The sequence below is a fragment of the Syngnathoides biaculeatus genome, chromosome 5 (genome assembly GCF_019802595.1).
Source record: "Syngnathoides biaculeatus isolate LvHL_M chromosome 5, ASM1980259v1, whole genome shotgun sequence".
Classification (NCBI taxonomy): Eukaryota; Metazoa; Chordata; class Actinopteri; order Syngnathiformes; family Syngnathidae; genus Syngnathoides; species Syngnathoides biaculeatus.
In genome coordinates, this window is record NC_084644.1 from 33953331 (window position 1) to 33966849 (window position 13519).

Consider the following 13519-nt stretch of genomic DNA (forward strand, 5'->3'; position numbering starts at 1 on the left):
AATCAATGTTGATTAATGACATCATTACAAGCCAAGATCTTGACTTTTTGTTATGAAATGAAATGTGGTGAACAGAAAGGAGCTATCATAGCATTTTAAATGATTCCCGTCATAAGGAATTTCAACTCCGACCTCCAAAAGAACTTTGCTCACGTCCCAGAGGAGGCAGGGACATTGAGTCCGAGTGGATGATGTTTGATGTCTCCATTAGAGGAGTATAGAGTACCGAACCCCCTGATACGGGGCTATTCGATCCCCGTACAACCAGTGTCAGAGTTGGGTCCGCATTGCTGGCAATAAGTTAGACTTGTTTCCAGTGAGAGGTGGACTCCACCAAGGTTGCCTTTTGTCACTGATTTTGTTCATAGCTTTTATGGGCAGAATCTCTAGGCGCAGCCAAGGCATAGAGTGTGTCCGGTTTGGTGGCCTCAGTATCGCATCTTTGCTCTTTGCAGATGATGTGGTTCTGTTGGCTTCATCAAGCCGTGATCTTCAACTCTCACTGGAGTGGAATCAGCACCTCCTGAGACCTTCAGTCGGAAAAGGGTGGCATGCCCTCTTCAGGTCAGGGATGAGATCCTGCCCCAAGTGGAGGAGTTCGAGTATCTTAGGTTCTTGTTCATGAGTGAAGGAGGAATGGAGCGGGAGATCAACAAACGGATCGGTGCAGCATTTGCAGTGATGTGGACTTTGTATCGGTACGTTGTCATAAAGAGGGAGCTAAGCCGAAAGGCGAAGCTCTCAATTTACCAGTCGATCTACGTTCCTACACTCACCTATGGGCATGAGCTGTGGGTCGTGATCGAGATAAAAGCAGCTGAAATGAGTTTCCTCTGCAGGGTGTTCGGGCTCTCCCTTAGAGATAAGGTGAGAAGCTCGGTCATTCGGGAGGGGCTCAGTGACAGCCGCTGGGAGAGAAGCTTACAGCATCTGGTATTCCCAATCGGTCTCCCATCCAAGTACTAACCAGGGCCAAACCCGCTTAGCTTCTGAGATCTGACGAGATCGGGCATTCTCAGAGTAGCATGGCCGTAAGGTCCTGTGATTTTCATATTCTCTGATCCTTTTTATGATCTTCTGGACTGTAGATGATAAAATCCCTAAATTCCTTGCAATTGTATGTGGAGGAATATTGTCCTTAAACTGTTTGACTATTTTCTCACTCAATTGTTCACAAAGAGGTGCACCTCATTCCAGCTTTGCTTCTTAATGAATCTTTTTGCCAGCTGTCCCAGCTTTTTTGCTATATTGTTGCAGCCATAACATTCGAAATTCATGATTATTTGTTAAAAACAATAAAGTTTATGGTGGCACAGTGTGGTTGGAGGGTCATTCAATAAATAAGGTGACTTTTTCGTTTCAAAACGTGGATTTCATTTCTTTTGCAGATTAAAAAAAAAAAACAAAAAAAACATTTAACGATAAAAAAAGATGGCCGACCAAGAAGCATAATCCAGGATTGAAAAGCAGTCAGTTATTAAGTTATTGCTTGCTTAATGGTGCAAAACAGTTGTAATTCAAGTCTACTAGTGGGCTAAATTGTAATAAAAGAACAACGGAGCAATGTTGAGGATTAACCTGGAATGCCTACAGAAGTGAGGTCTTCTGAGGTAATCGAATCAGTCTATGACCTCATTCAGTCCGACAGAAGGGTGACAGTGGATGACATTGCAAGGACTTTGAGCTTATCTGTTGGGACCGTACACAAAATTGTCCATGATGACCTTGGCTACTCAAAGATCTGCTGCCGATGGGTGCCAAAGATGCTGACTGCAGAGTACAAATACCAGAGGGTCGAATTGTCTCAGCAGTGTCTCTCCTGCTCTGAGAAAGATGGTGATGAGTTTTTGAAGAAGGTGGTCATATGACGAGACATGGGTTTGGCACTACTACCAGGTGTACAGTTCAGGAATCATCTTTATTCAGTCCAAGCTCGAAACACAGGCAGGCAGGTCAAAGAAGGAGCTCTACCAAAATCAGCAGGCGTGATGAGAGGATTGTTAACGTGGCAGGGTTCAGTACACAGAGTTGCAAGGACTTAGGTAAAGGGTTTCGGGAACGTGACATAGTAGTACAACAATTTGGCAAGGACCAGAACACAATATATTATAACGCAATATATACATGGACAGTAATCACTAAAATGAGATGCAGGTGCGCACATCAGGTGCGCACTGCATCGGGAACAGACACACCCATGACAATAGGCCAGAGTTCAAACAGGAGTCTGTGGAGTGGAACCACGTATGCTCTCCAAAGCAAAACAAATCAAAATTATTTATATAGCACATTTCATACACAAGGTAACTGAATGTGCTTTACATTATTAAAAGTACTTGAAAACAAAGAGATAAAACATTTAAAATTGTATAAATATATAAATGATAATAAAATGACTACAAAATATATATATTAAAAGTACAGTTCAAAACGCCTACAGTGCAAGAAATATGATTAAACAGTGGAAATACTCTAAAAAGCATGAGAAAAAAAGTTTTCAATCTGGATTTAAAAATATTCACAGTTGGGGCTTACCTCACCTCTGTTGGCAACTGATTCCATTTGTGTGCAGCATAATAGCTAAATGGTGCTTCACTATATTTGCTTTGGACTCTGCGCTCCATTATTTCCCCTGACCTAAATCCTTAAATGATATATAGACCAGTAGCAGAACTTTCAAATCTATCCTAAAGATGACTGGACTTTAGGATTTGAATTATTTGCTCTGACCGTTTTGTTCTGGTCAGAGTTTTCGCATAGATTGGGCTGTCTGCGGTAAATTAAGTGTTTTAAAGACAGCAAATCCAGTTCAATGAACAAACGGAAAGAAAATGATGGTCAAAAAACTATTTTGCCTGACCGTCCATATTTCCACTGCCCGTCTAACCTTCTTCATCTCAACATACCAACTCTATAGCAAACCTCAAATGCACATTTTCAATACCACAGATGCCACATATTCATCATCAACGGCATACATATAATAAACAATTTGGGAATAATCGAAACTAAATAATTAAAACTTTGCTGACATTACTTCACTGAAACTAGACACTAATTATTCTAAATGAAAATATTTGAAGAACAGAAATTATACTTGGGCTCTTACATTACCAGCACGTAATTACGATCAAGGTTCTTGATACAATTATCCAAGCAGAACTCTATAAGTATACTGTATATACACACATACATCAGAGTTCAGATATTCAAAATGTCTCTTAGCCCTCTGGACAAGAAAAAAACAAAAAAGGGCTTTCAACTATATTCATTTATTTTCAGTCTCTTGAAGAAGACATATTTTTGGTACTGGCTAACCAAGCTCGTTTGTCTTAGTCTTAACATTAATTTGACAAACAAAACCGTTCTTGTCAGAGTAAGTTGCCACAATCCTTCCAAGTGGCCATGAATTTCTGGTTGATATATCATCCACAACAAGCACCACATCACCAACAAAAATATTTCCTCCAGACGTAGACCATCATTGACGCATTCTTGGAGCTGTGTGAGGTATTTTTTCCAGTAACATTTACAGAGGACATCAGCAAGATACTGTTCTTAACAATCTCTGTTTCAGCTTCCTGTAAATCCTCACAAGTTAAGTGTCCTCCTTTGGAAGCTGTTTCAAAATCATCCTTTCATCAGTATTTGGTGCATTTGATTCCTTCTCCTTTGTTTTCACACATTACAGCAGTTTTTCAAACATAAGAAACCAAGTGACAGCACGTTTTTATCTTGTCCAAGATGAATAGTGAGTCATTAACTGATCTGTAGCTCTATGATGTATCTGTGTTTGACCCATATACACCTGAGCTGTTCTTTTGACTTCTTGGTCATCATCATGCACCATTCCCGAGTCTGAAAATGATCCCATGAGCCAGGTTACGCACTTCAAGAAGGCCTCTACTGTTTGCCCTCTAGAGACATGGTCTGCAGGATTAAGAGTGCTATTTTTGTACATCCACTGTGAACTTTTAGAGTGCTCCAAAATTGCTGAAATTCTGTTAGCCACAAAAGTGTTGAATCTTGTGCTTTTCCTGTTGAAGTACTTAAGCAAAGCCATGCTATCCGTCCAAAAAGAATTCTGAAGTTCCAACTCAAGCTCTTTTTTTCAAAAGCTTCTCCATCTTAACAGCAACTGTAGCTGTAGTTAACTCTATTTGTAGTATTGTTAGAACCTTCAAAGGTGCAATTCTTCATTTCGTCATCATTAGAGTAACTTGAGCTTCACTGTGTGCATTACGAAACAGTAAATAGCTTGCTGTTCCATACATGTCTTTGCTCGTATCAGAAAAAGGATGCAGTTGTGCAAAAACTATTGAGCCAAACTGCTTCGTCTTGATGCATTTATTGATTACAAATATCTCAAGTTGCTGCAGACCTGAAATCCACTTTCCCAATCTTTGATCACATGCTCTGGGAAGTCTTCATCCCATTAAAGCCTTAACCCACATAAGTTCTGAAGAATTCTTTTAGCAGGCAATATTACTGAAGAGAGGAAGCCCAAAGGCTCATAAATGGAACTGATAAGGGAAAGCAATCCTCTCCTAGTGTACGGTTGCACTTTGAGGTTGATTTTGAACCTGAACTGGTCTGACTGTGCATACTATTGGATTCCAAGAACTCACTCAATAGGTAAGATGTCTTTACTCAGGTCTAGATCTTGAAATGCATCTGCTCTTTCCACTTCTGGATGCGAATTTAACACCATTTTACTATTGCTTGACCATTTTGCTAGCCTAAATCCTAATTTGTAATTGATTAATTGTAATCCGTGCCAAACTGATTTGGAGTCATTAGTGCCGAGATGTTTTTCCAGTTTAACTGCATAGTCTCTCTTTTGCAATGTTAATTTCTTTAGTTAGCTGGTTTCTCGTGCGATTGTTGAGGGCCCTGTCCCTACTATGATATACAATCTCTTTAGCCTGGCAGAGTTGCCTAAGTCTGGCTGGAAATCACTGCTTATTGTTATTTTGCTGTGTGAAAAGTTTTTGTTGGTACACACACCTCCTCACAGAAACTGACACACGCAGTAAAATTATCCAAGAAATCATCGAGGCTGTCATGCTCCTGGCATCCTCCCCAGGCTGGGTGTGGTCAGCCAATTAGTCAGCACACACCTGCACCGTGGTTTGGGCTGAGTACACCTGGTACTTATAGGACACGGGGGACAACTGGTCCGCCGCCAGATCGTTGAGCTTCATGTCCCGTTCCAGCACTCTCGTATCCCTGATCGACAACCTGTGTGTACCGACCTTCGCCTATTCTCCGACTCACCCCGTAAGCCTGACTCTCTTGATACTTCTGCCTGCTTTGAACGTTCTCCTGTATACCTGACCTGCCGTGTACCGACCCTCGCCTGTCCCCGGACCATCCAAGTAAGCCTGCCTCTTCTGCTACTGCTGCTCTTACGGACTGGCTTGCTGATCATAGACCTCGGACTGAATAAAGGCTTTTGTACTCTACCTGCTTGCCTCTGGAGTCATGCATTTGGGTCTGCCCTCGAGCCTCGCTGTGACAGAACGATCTGGCCAAGACATGGACCCAGCCGACTCTGAGGCCATCCGGCGCTCACTGCAAGTCCAGGGCAGACGCCTGTTCGAGCAGGAGGCTGCTCTACAGGTAACTAATCAACGTATCCATGAGATCTGTGCCCGGCTGGAACCGTGGCTAGCGTCCCAAGCTGCTACACCGACGATGGTCACTCCGCCTGTCGCTCCGAGTCCACCCGTTCTGCCTGTTACAGTGCCCTCCCGTGCTGGCATACCCCGCTCTCCCGATCAGAACATTTCTCAGGTGACTCCGGCAACCTTAAGCCCTTCCTGGCGCCAAGGCCGTCTCCGCGTGTCGGACTAAGCCATTGAATTCCGGATCCGGGCCGCCGAGAGCCAGTGGAATGAGGAGGCCCTCCATGACGCCTTCTACCAGGGTTTTTCCCCACAGATCCGTAGCCACCTCGTTGGCGTGGATCTTCCGCCTTCGCTGGACGCCCTCATTACACTGGCCCTCAAGGTGGATCAGCGCGTGACCGTGCAGGGGCAGATGGACGGCATGATAGAGGAGGAGACGGAGAGGGCAGCCCGGTCGCTTCCCGGCCGCCCACGTTGCCTTCTACGTCGGAACCCATGCAAGTGGAGGGGCTCTGCAGCCCAGCAGAGGAACGCTTACGCTGGCGACGAGAAGGCCGCTGTTTATATTCTGCTCGTCTTGGACACTTAATCGCCCCCTGTCCGGCTCGGCTGAAGCGCACCGACCTGGGGATCTCGACGACAGTGAGTGTGCTGTATACTGTTGCTAAGGCGGAGCGGTCGCTTTTGCACCTCACCGTAGGGACAGACTCTCACTCGTGCTTAGTGACCGCATTCATTGACTCCGGTTCAGATGCTAACCTTATAAATCCTCGGGCGGTCGAAGCGTTGCGTGCTGCGACCTTCCCCACACAGCGTCCTCGTATTGCTTACGCCGCCAACGGCAAGTTCCTTTGCCGGGTTACAGACCGCACACAAACCTTACGCATGGACTTTCCGGACATGCACACGGAGCGCATTAGTTTCCACGTATCTAACTCTAGCAGCAGTGATATAATCCTGGGGAGCCCGTGGCTGAAGAGACACAACCCCAACATTGACTGGGTCACGGGTCGGATAATGGCATGGGGTGAGGACTGTCACAAGCAGTGTCTCGCCGCCGGGGAGGACGGAGGGATTCAAGTTGCTGAACTTAGTACCGCCTCAGAATTACCCACGGTGCACTCATGCTACCAGGATTTAAAGGAGGTTTTTTCTGAGTCCAAGGCAAAATCTCTGCCGCAGCATCGGCCTTATGACTGTGCTATCGAACTCCTCCCGGGTACCTCACCCCCAGAGGGAAACTGTTCTCTTTGACAGGACCAGAGCACCAGGCAATGAGGGAGTACGTTGAGAAGTCCCTGGCAACCGGACTCATTCGCCCGTCGTCCTCGCCAGCCGGTGCAGGGTTTTTTTCATTAAGAAGAAAGATTCCACTTTGCGACCCTGCATCGACTACCGAAGACTGAATGACATCACGGTCAAGAACAGGTACCCCTTGCCCCTGACCGCGACGGCTTTTGAACTCCTCCAAGGAGCCCGGATCTTCACCAAACTGGACTCGCGCAGCGCGTATCATCTGGTGCGGATTCGGGAGGGCGACGAATGGAAGACGACTTTCAAAACTCCCACGAGGCATTACGAGTATCTCGTGATGCTCTTCGGACTGAACAATGCCCCGGCCGTCTTTCAAAACTTCATTAATGACGTGCTTCGCGAGTTCCTGAATAAGACTGTATTCGTATACCTTGACGACATTCTTATCTTTTCAGCAGACCTGACCTCTCACATCCAACAGGTCAGAGAGGTGCTACGGCGTCTGCTGCAGCACCAGCTGTTCATAAATATAGAAAAGTGTGAGTTCCACTGAGCATCCGTGTCGTTCTTGGGCTTCGTCCTGGCGGAGGGAGAGATACGTATGGACCCCGGAAAGGTCGACGCGGTGCTGCGGTGGCCTACCCCCGCCAGCAGGAAGGACGTACAGAGGTTCTTAGGATTTGCTAATTTCTACAGGAAGTTCATAAGGAACTTCAGCTCCGTGGCCGCTCCTCTGCATGCACTCACCTCACCACACACAGTCTTCGCGTGGTCCAGGACCTGCCAGGAGGCCTTCAGCAGGCTTAAGGCAAGTTTCACCGCCGCGCCCATTCTCATTGTTCCGGACCCAGATAACCAGTTTAGGGTGGAGGTTGACGCATCTAATTAGGGAATCGGAGCCATCTTGTCTCAGAGGAGTCCCAAGGATGGAAGGATCCACCCGTGCGCGTTCCTGTCTAGGAAGCTGACCCCGGCAAAAAGGAACTACGACGTGGGAGATCGGGAACTTCTGGTTGTCAAGACTGCGTTGGAGGAGTGGCGGCACTGGCTGGAGGGCTCGCAAGTGCCGTTCGTGGTCTTCACTGACCACAAGAACCTCGAGTACCTGAAGTCCGCAAAGCGGTTGAACGCCCACCAGGCCAGGTGGGCCCTGTTCTTCACCCGCTTGCACTTTACTCTGTCCTTCCGCCCAGGCTCCAAGAACGGTAAGCCGGACGCACTCTCACGGATCCACGAGGTAGGGCGCACAGAATCAAAGGCCGCTCCTATCCTGCCAGAAATGTGCTTCGTGTCCATCCTCACCTAGGTGGTCGAGTCGCGGGTGAAGGAGGCCCTGGGAGAGACTCCGCCACCCGCAGATTGTCCGTCGGACCGCCTTTTCGTTGTTCAGTCGCTGCGGGTAGACGTCGTCAAATGGGCCCACACCAACAAGACGGTCTGCCATCCGGGTATGGCAAAAACGCGTTCAGTGGTTGAACAGAGGTTCTGGTGGCCCAACCTCAGCAAGGATGTGCCTGTCCGGTATGTGGGGCCAATAAGTCATCCCGTTTGCGACCGGTAGGAGAATTGCGGCCTCTGTCCATCCCTTTCCGCCGGTGGTCACACATCACGTGGGACTTCGTCACCGGCCTGCTGCTCTCTCAGGGTAACACTGTTGTGCTGTCTGTGGTGGACAGATTCTCCAAGATGGTTCACTTCGTGCCACTTCCGAAGATCCCGTCAGCCAAGCAGACAGCCCAGCTGGTATTTGACGAGGTCGTCCGCTATCACGGGTTCCCCCAGGACATCGTCTCGGACAGAGGCCCACAATTCAGCGCCCGCTTCTGGAAGGAATTCTGCACCCTCATCGGGGCTTCGGCGAGTCTAACTTCAAGCCATCATCTGGAGTCTAACGGCCAAACAGAGAGAGCAAATCAGGAATTAGAGACTGGACTTCGATGCTGGGCGTCCAGGGACCAGAGCACGTGGAGCCACCACCTCAAATGGGTAGAGTACGCCCACAACTCTCTGCCCTCCGCTTCAACAGGTATGGCTCCACTCCACGTTGTGCATGGCTATCCCCCCTCTCTGTTTCCCCCCTTGGCTACAGACTCCACAGTGCCGTCGGCCCTGGCAGTGGTGCGGCGCTGCAAACAGACCTGTTAGGCGGCCCGGAGGACGCTGCTGCGCATGGGCAACATCTACAAGTCCGCAGCACACCGCAAGAGGAGAGCCGCACCAGAACTCGGGGTGAGGCAGCGGATGTGGCTCTCCACTAAGGATCTTCCACTGTGGATGGAATCCCGCAAACTCGCTCCCAGGTTCGTTGGTCCGTTCCCGATCACCAAAATCATTAACCCGGTCGCTGTATCACTTAAACTACCCAGATCGATGAGGGTGCACCCTACATTCCACGTCAGCAGACTACGACCGGATCGTCCTTCGCCGGCTAATACGCCCCCCCCCCCCCCCCGCCCGATGGTGAACGGCGGGCCGGTGTACACAGTGCGCTGGTTGCTGTCATCCCGCCGCAGAGGGAGGGGGTTCCAGTACCTGGTGGATTGGGAGGGATACGGACCGGAGGAACGCTCTTGGATCCCCTCGCACTTCATTGAGGACGCCTCCCTCGTCGAGGAGTTCTCCACGGCCCATCCAAATGCTCCTGGGCCATTGGGAGCCGGCCGTTCGGGGGGGGGGGTACTGTCATGCTCCTGGCATCCTCCCCAGGCTGGGTGTGGTCAGCCAATTAGTCGGCACACACCTGCACCCTGGTTTGGGCTGAGTACACCCGGTACTTATAGGACATGGGAGACAACTGGTCCGCCACCAGATCGTTGAGCTTCATGTCCCGTTCCAGCACTCTCGTATCCCTGATTGACAACCTGTGTGTACCGACCTTCGCCTGTTCTCCGACTCACCCCGTAAAGGCTGACTCCCTCGATACTTCTGCCTGCTTTGAACATTCTCCTGTATACCTGACCTGCCATGTACCGACCCTCCCCTGTCCCCGGACCATCCAAGTAACCCTGCCTCTTCTGCTACTGCTGCTCTTACAGACTGACTTGCTGATCATAGACCTCGGACTGAATAAAGGCTTTTGTACTCTACCTGCTTGCCTCTGGAGTCGTGCATTTGGGTCCGCCCTCGAGCCTCGTCGTGACAGAGGCAGCGTGCTGAATCTTCAAAGACACTCCAGTCTGTGTAGTCAAATCAGCTTTGAAGTTCTAATTTTGCCTCAATGTTCCACTTTTTAACTGATTGTACTAAAGGCTTTGCACCTTTAAGTGCTTGCCTGTATGTAGGTATTAAGTACAGCAAGCAGTGATCAGAGGAGCCATGGGTGTGCGAGGGATTGCACGATATGCATTTTTAAAGGTCAAGTGTCAATGCCCAAAAAAACATTCTAAAATAGATATTGTAATGAAAAATACAAAAATTAAAATAAATTAAAAAAAATATTCATTTATACGAAAAAAATTATTAATTTCAATGTCTATACGAAAAAATAAATGTGAGGGGAGAGTGCGTCATCCAGGCGCAAAGTTGCACAATTGTCATTTTACGACATCCAAGTTGTCACCAATATGCAGTTGCAGTTGCATAAGTTGCATCCTCTGTCCGTGACGTCAACCGGACATTCACCAATGAAAACACGCGGTGCACTCTACTATGGGAGACGAACACGCCCCTTCTGACACGGAAGCTCTTTTCGAAAAGGAGAACACCACACAGTGTTCTTCAGAGCCGCTGCCGTCCGCGAGCCCTAAGCGCAGGCTTCGCTGGTGAAGCCCGACGCCGTCCGATGCGCACATCGACACATTTCGTACGCGGATCTTTTTTTACATGATGAGAGACCGATTACATGGTCCGCCCCAAACTATTATTTTTTTTTTAGTAGCTGTATACACACCTTCCTGTCATTTCGAACCCATGAAGCTCTCGTCCTCTGCACCCGTGCAATCCATTTTTCACGACGAACCGGGTCTCTTGCAAACTTATGAAGGGTAAATCCATCCTCCCAAGTGTTCAAGCAATGTCCAGCAATGCAACGAGCCAGCATTTTGGCTAACAGGAAGGAACAACGAGCTTCCATCCCGGAGGTAAAACTAATGGAAACAAATGAGTCCACTTGAGGGCGATCCTGTCCTGTACGTCACTTCTTGCTTCTTCTCGAAAACAAATCCCTCGAGAGGATTTTCGTGGCGGGAGTTACAAAAACCTGTATACGTCAAAATCATGTCCTATCTGACTGGGTCACACTTAACTGGTCTGAATTTTAAAGGCATCACTCAGCTAAGTTTAAACACTATATGAAATTCCTTTAAAAACAAAGTAGGACCCCGGTAGATGAATAAAAAATGCTATTTGCTAACAAATTTGGGGAGTTCTTTGACTTAACTAAATTTCTGTGTGACAAGTTTTCTTGGCATTAAAGATGTGTAAGTCGAAGACAACATATAAACCCCCACCAAACTACAACTGGTGAAAAACACAAATCTGATCCCCATGCTAAAGGACCTTAAAGAAAACCCATTTTTTCCCCAAAATTACTCCCTCAAAAATAGGGCATCCATCTTCAGAATGGAAATATATGGTTGACTGACCTCCACCTGAAGCAAATGAATATCCAACCCAACATGTATTGATTGACAGTGGTGTCGGGCAGATACTTGTCGAGGTGCCACTATGTGGAAGAGAGGGGTTTGATATCTTGTGTTCCTATTACTGTATATTTTAAAATAATACTTATTGAGTTGTCGAATAAAAGTTGAGTGAAAAGTAATCCTGAGCTGGATAGTTGGGTAGTTATGTTTACTCAAGTAACATTTTAGATTAAAATTCATTGGAGACAAGATTGCCCAAAGGTGTGACTGTGAGTGTGAATAGTTGTTTGTTTCTGTGTGCCCTGCGATTGGCTGGCAACCACTTCAGGGTGTACCCTGCCTCCTGCCCAAAGTTAGCTCAAATAATAGATGGATGGAGGCTACATCCTTTTACGACGATTGGTGTGCTCCTCACTACTTTTATTTATCCATTATCGCATGCGTGATCCATTTTTAGGTCGAGACTGCCTTAATCCAAGAACTCCCTGTAATTCAGGGTGCTCAATGCGTCGATAGGCAGTCTTGGTCGATCGCGGGATGGCACCCCCCCCCAAAAAAAAAATACGTCAGGCTAACGTCTTTTTTTTTTCCTTCTAAACTGCGTGTGTGCGCAATTGCCCACCGCTGATGCAGTCTTTTCGCACAGATATTCTGTGTTCCACGTATGCAAAAAAAACTCCAATGCAAATTGAAAGTATAACATACAGCAGTCACTGTGATTTGACAAACGCGCTCGTGTGCCATCACGCTCGCACATCTGCACAGTCGACCACGAAAAATCACGCGTGTAAAATTTGTTACGAGTAGAAAAAATAGATATTGAAAGACGTCGCTTATTATTACATTAATTTACATGTTTATTTCATAAACTTTGTTTAATAAACAATCCTGTTCCTCAACAATCAGTATTCACCCAGAAACAGGAAATGCAAGTTAACCTTACTGAGCATGTTCGGAAGTGATGCCAAAAGCACATGTTCTGAGCTGGTTCACGTACTGCGAGCGCATTTATTTCGAAAGTAATCAACATAATGAGCCATATCAAAATAAATTCAGTTACACCACGGGTGCTCAATGTGTCGATTGCAAGGCAATTTTGGTTGATCATGTGACGGCGTGTCCCCAAAAAAAAAAAAAAAAAATTACACGTTAGACTGTCATCCACCTCGTCGCTTGATTCAGGTGTGGCCAATACGTTGAGCAAACGCACATAAAGGCACGTTCTAGCAAGCTGGCCTCGTATTTACGGCAGTCCCGGCGATGCATGGATTGACAAAAGATACACCATAAATTATGAAAGATTATAACATCACGATTGCTGACAGGAATGTTTGTTACAATGTATCACTAGCTTGTTGCCACTAACACCCTGATTATGTTGAACTAAACTTTCAGCATTTTCAAAACATTGTGGGTATAGATCGTTCACATTTATTACTTGACAGGCCAGTGCATTTAACTTTTCTTCAGATAAATTTAATCTGATCAAGAACTTTTATTGATGAAAAATGTTAAATACCATTTTATATCATGTTCTACTAATATCAGTTGAAATTTGAAATGATCATTTCTAAGTTTGAAATGTTGTTTTCTATTTTAGTTGTGTATTTGTTTATTTTATTTTTAATTTACAGTTATGTTGTAAAATTTACAGTTGTATAACTCTAACCTTAATCCAGTAAATTATTTTAAGGGCTTGAGATTCAATCCCTAATCATATCCGCAACTTTATCTGTGGCCATAACTGGTGGACCACACCCGTAACTTTATAACAGCGAGTAGGACTGACCACACCCGTACATTTTTCAAATCTGAGTGACTCACATACAGTTATTCAGTTGGTGGCATTTTGCGATGTGATTCACTGAGTGAGGGATAACTGGTTGCTACATCCAATGGTACGATTCACATACGTAATGTAAAAAATGAAAAGAAGAAGCCCCTGGTTTCTCTGAGGCAGCACACGAAACTTTCTCTAACAACGACCGCTGCTCCACACACACTTTTTCCTAGTTTACCTGACACCATCCCCCTCCGCTCTTAAAGACGTAC

At 46.5% G+C, this 13519-nt stretch overlaps 1 protein-coding gene and 1 pseudogene across 1 annotated transcript in view; one reads left to right on the forward strand and one right to left on the reverse strand.

Moving 5' to 3' along the window:
• LOC133500796 (adhesion G protein-coupled receptor B1-like) overlaps positions 1-13519 on the forward strand; it is a 326242-nt gene that overhangs the window by 65011 nt on the left and 247712 nt on the right. The window lies entirely within an intron of this gene.
• On the reverse strand, positions 919-1037 carry LOC133501573 (5S ribosomal RNA; annotated as a pseudogene).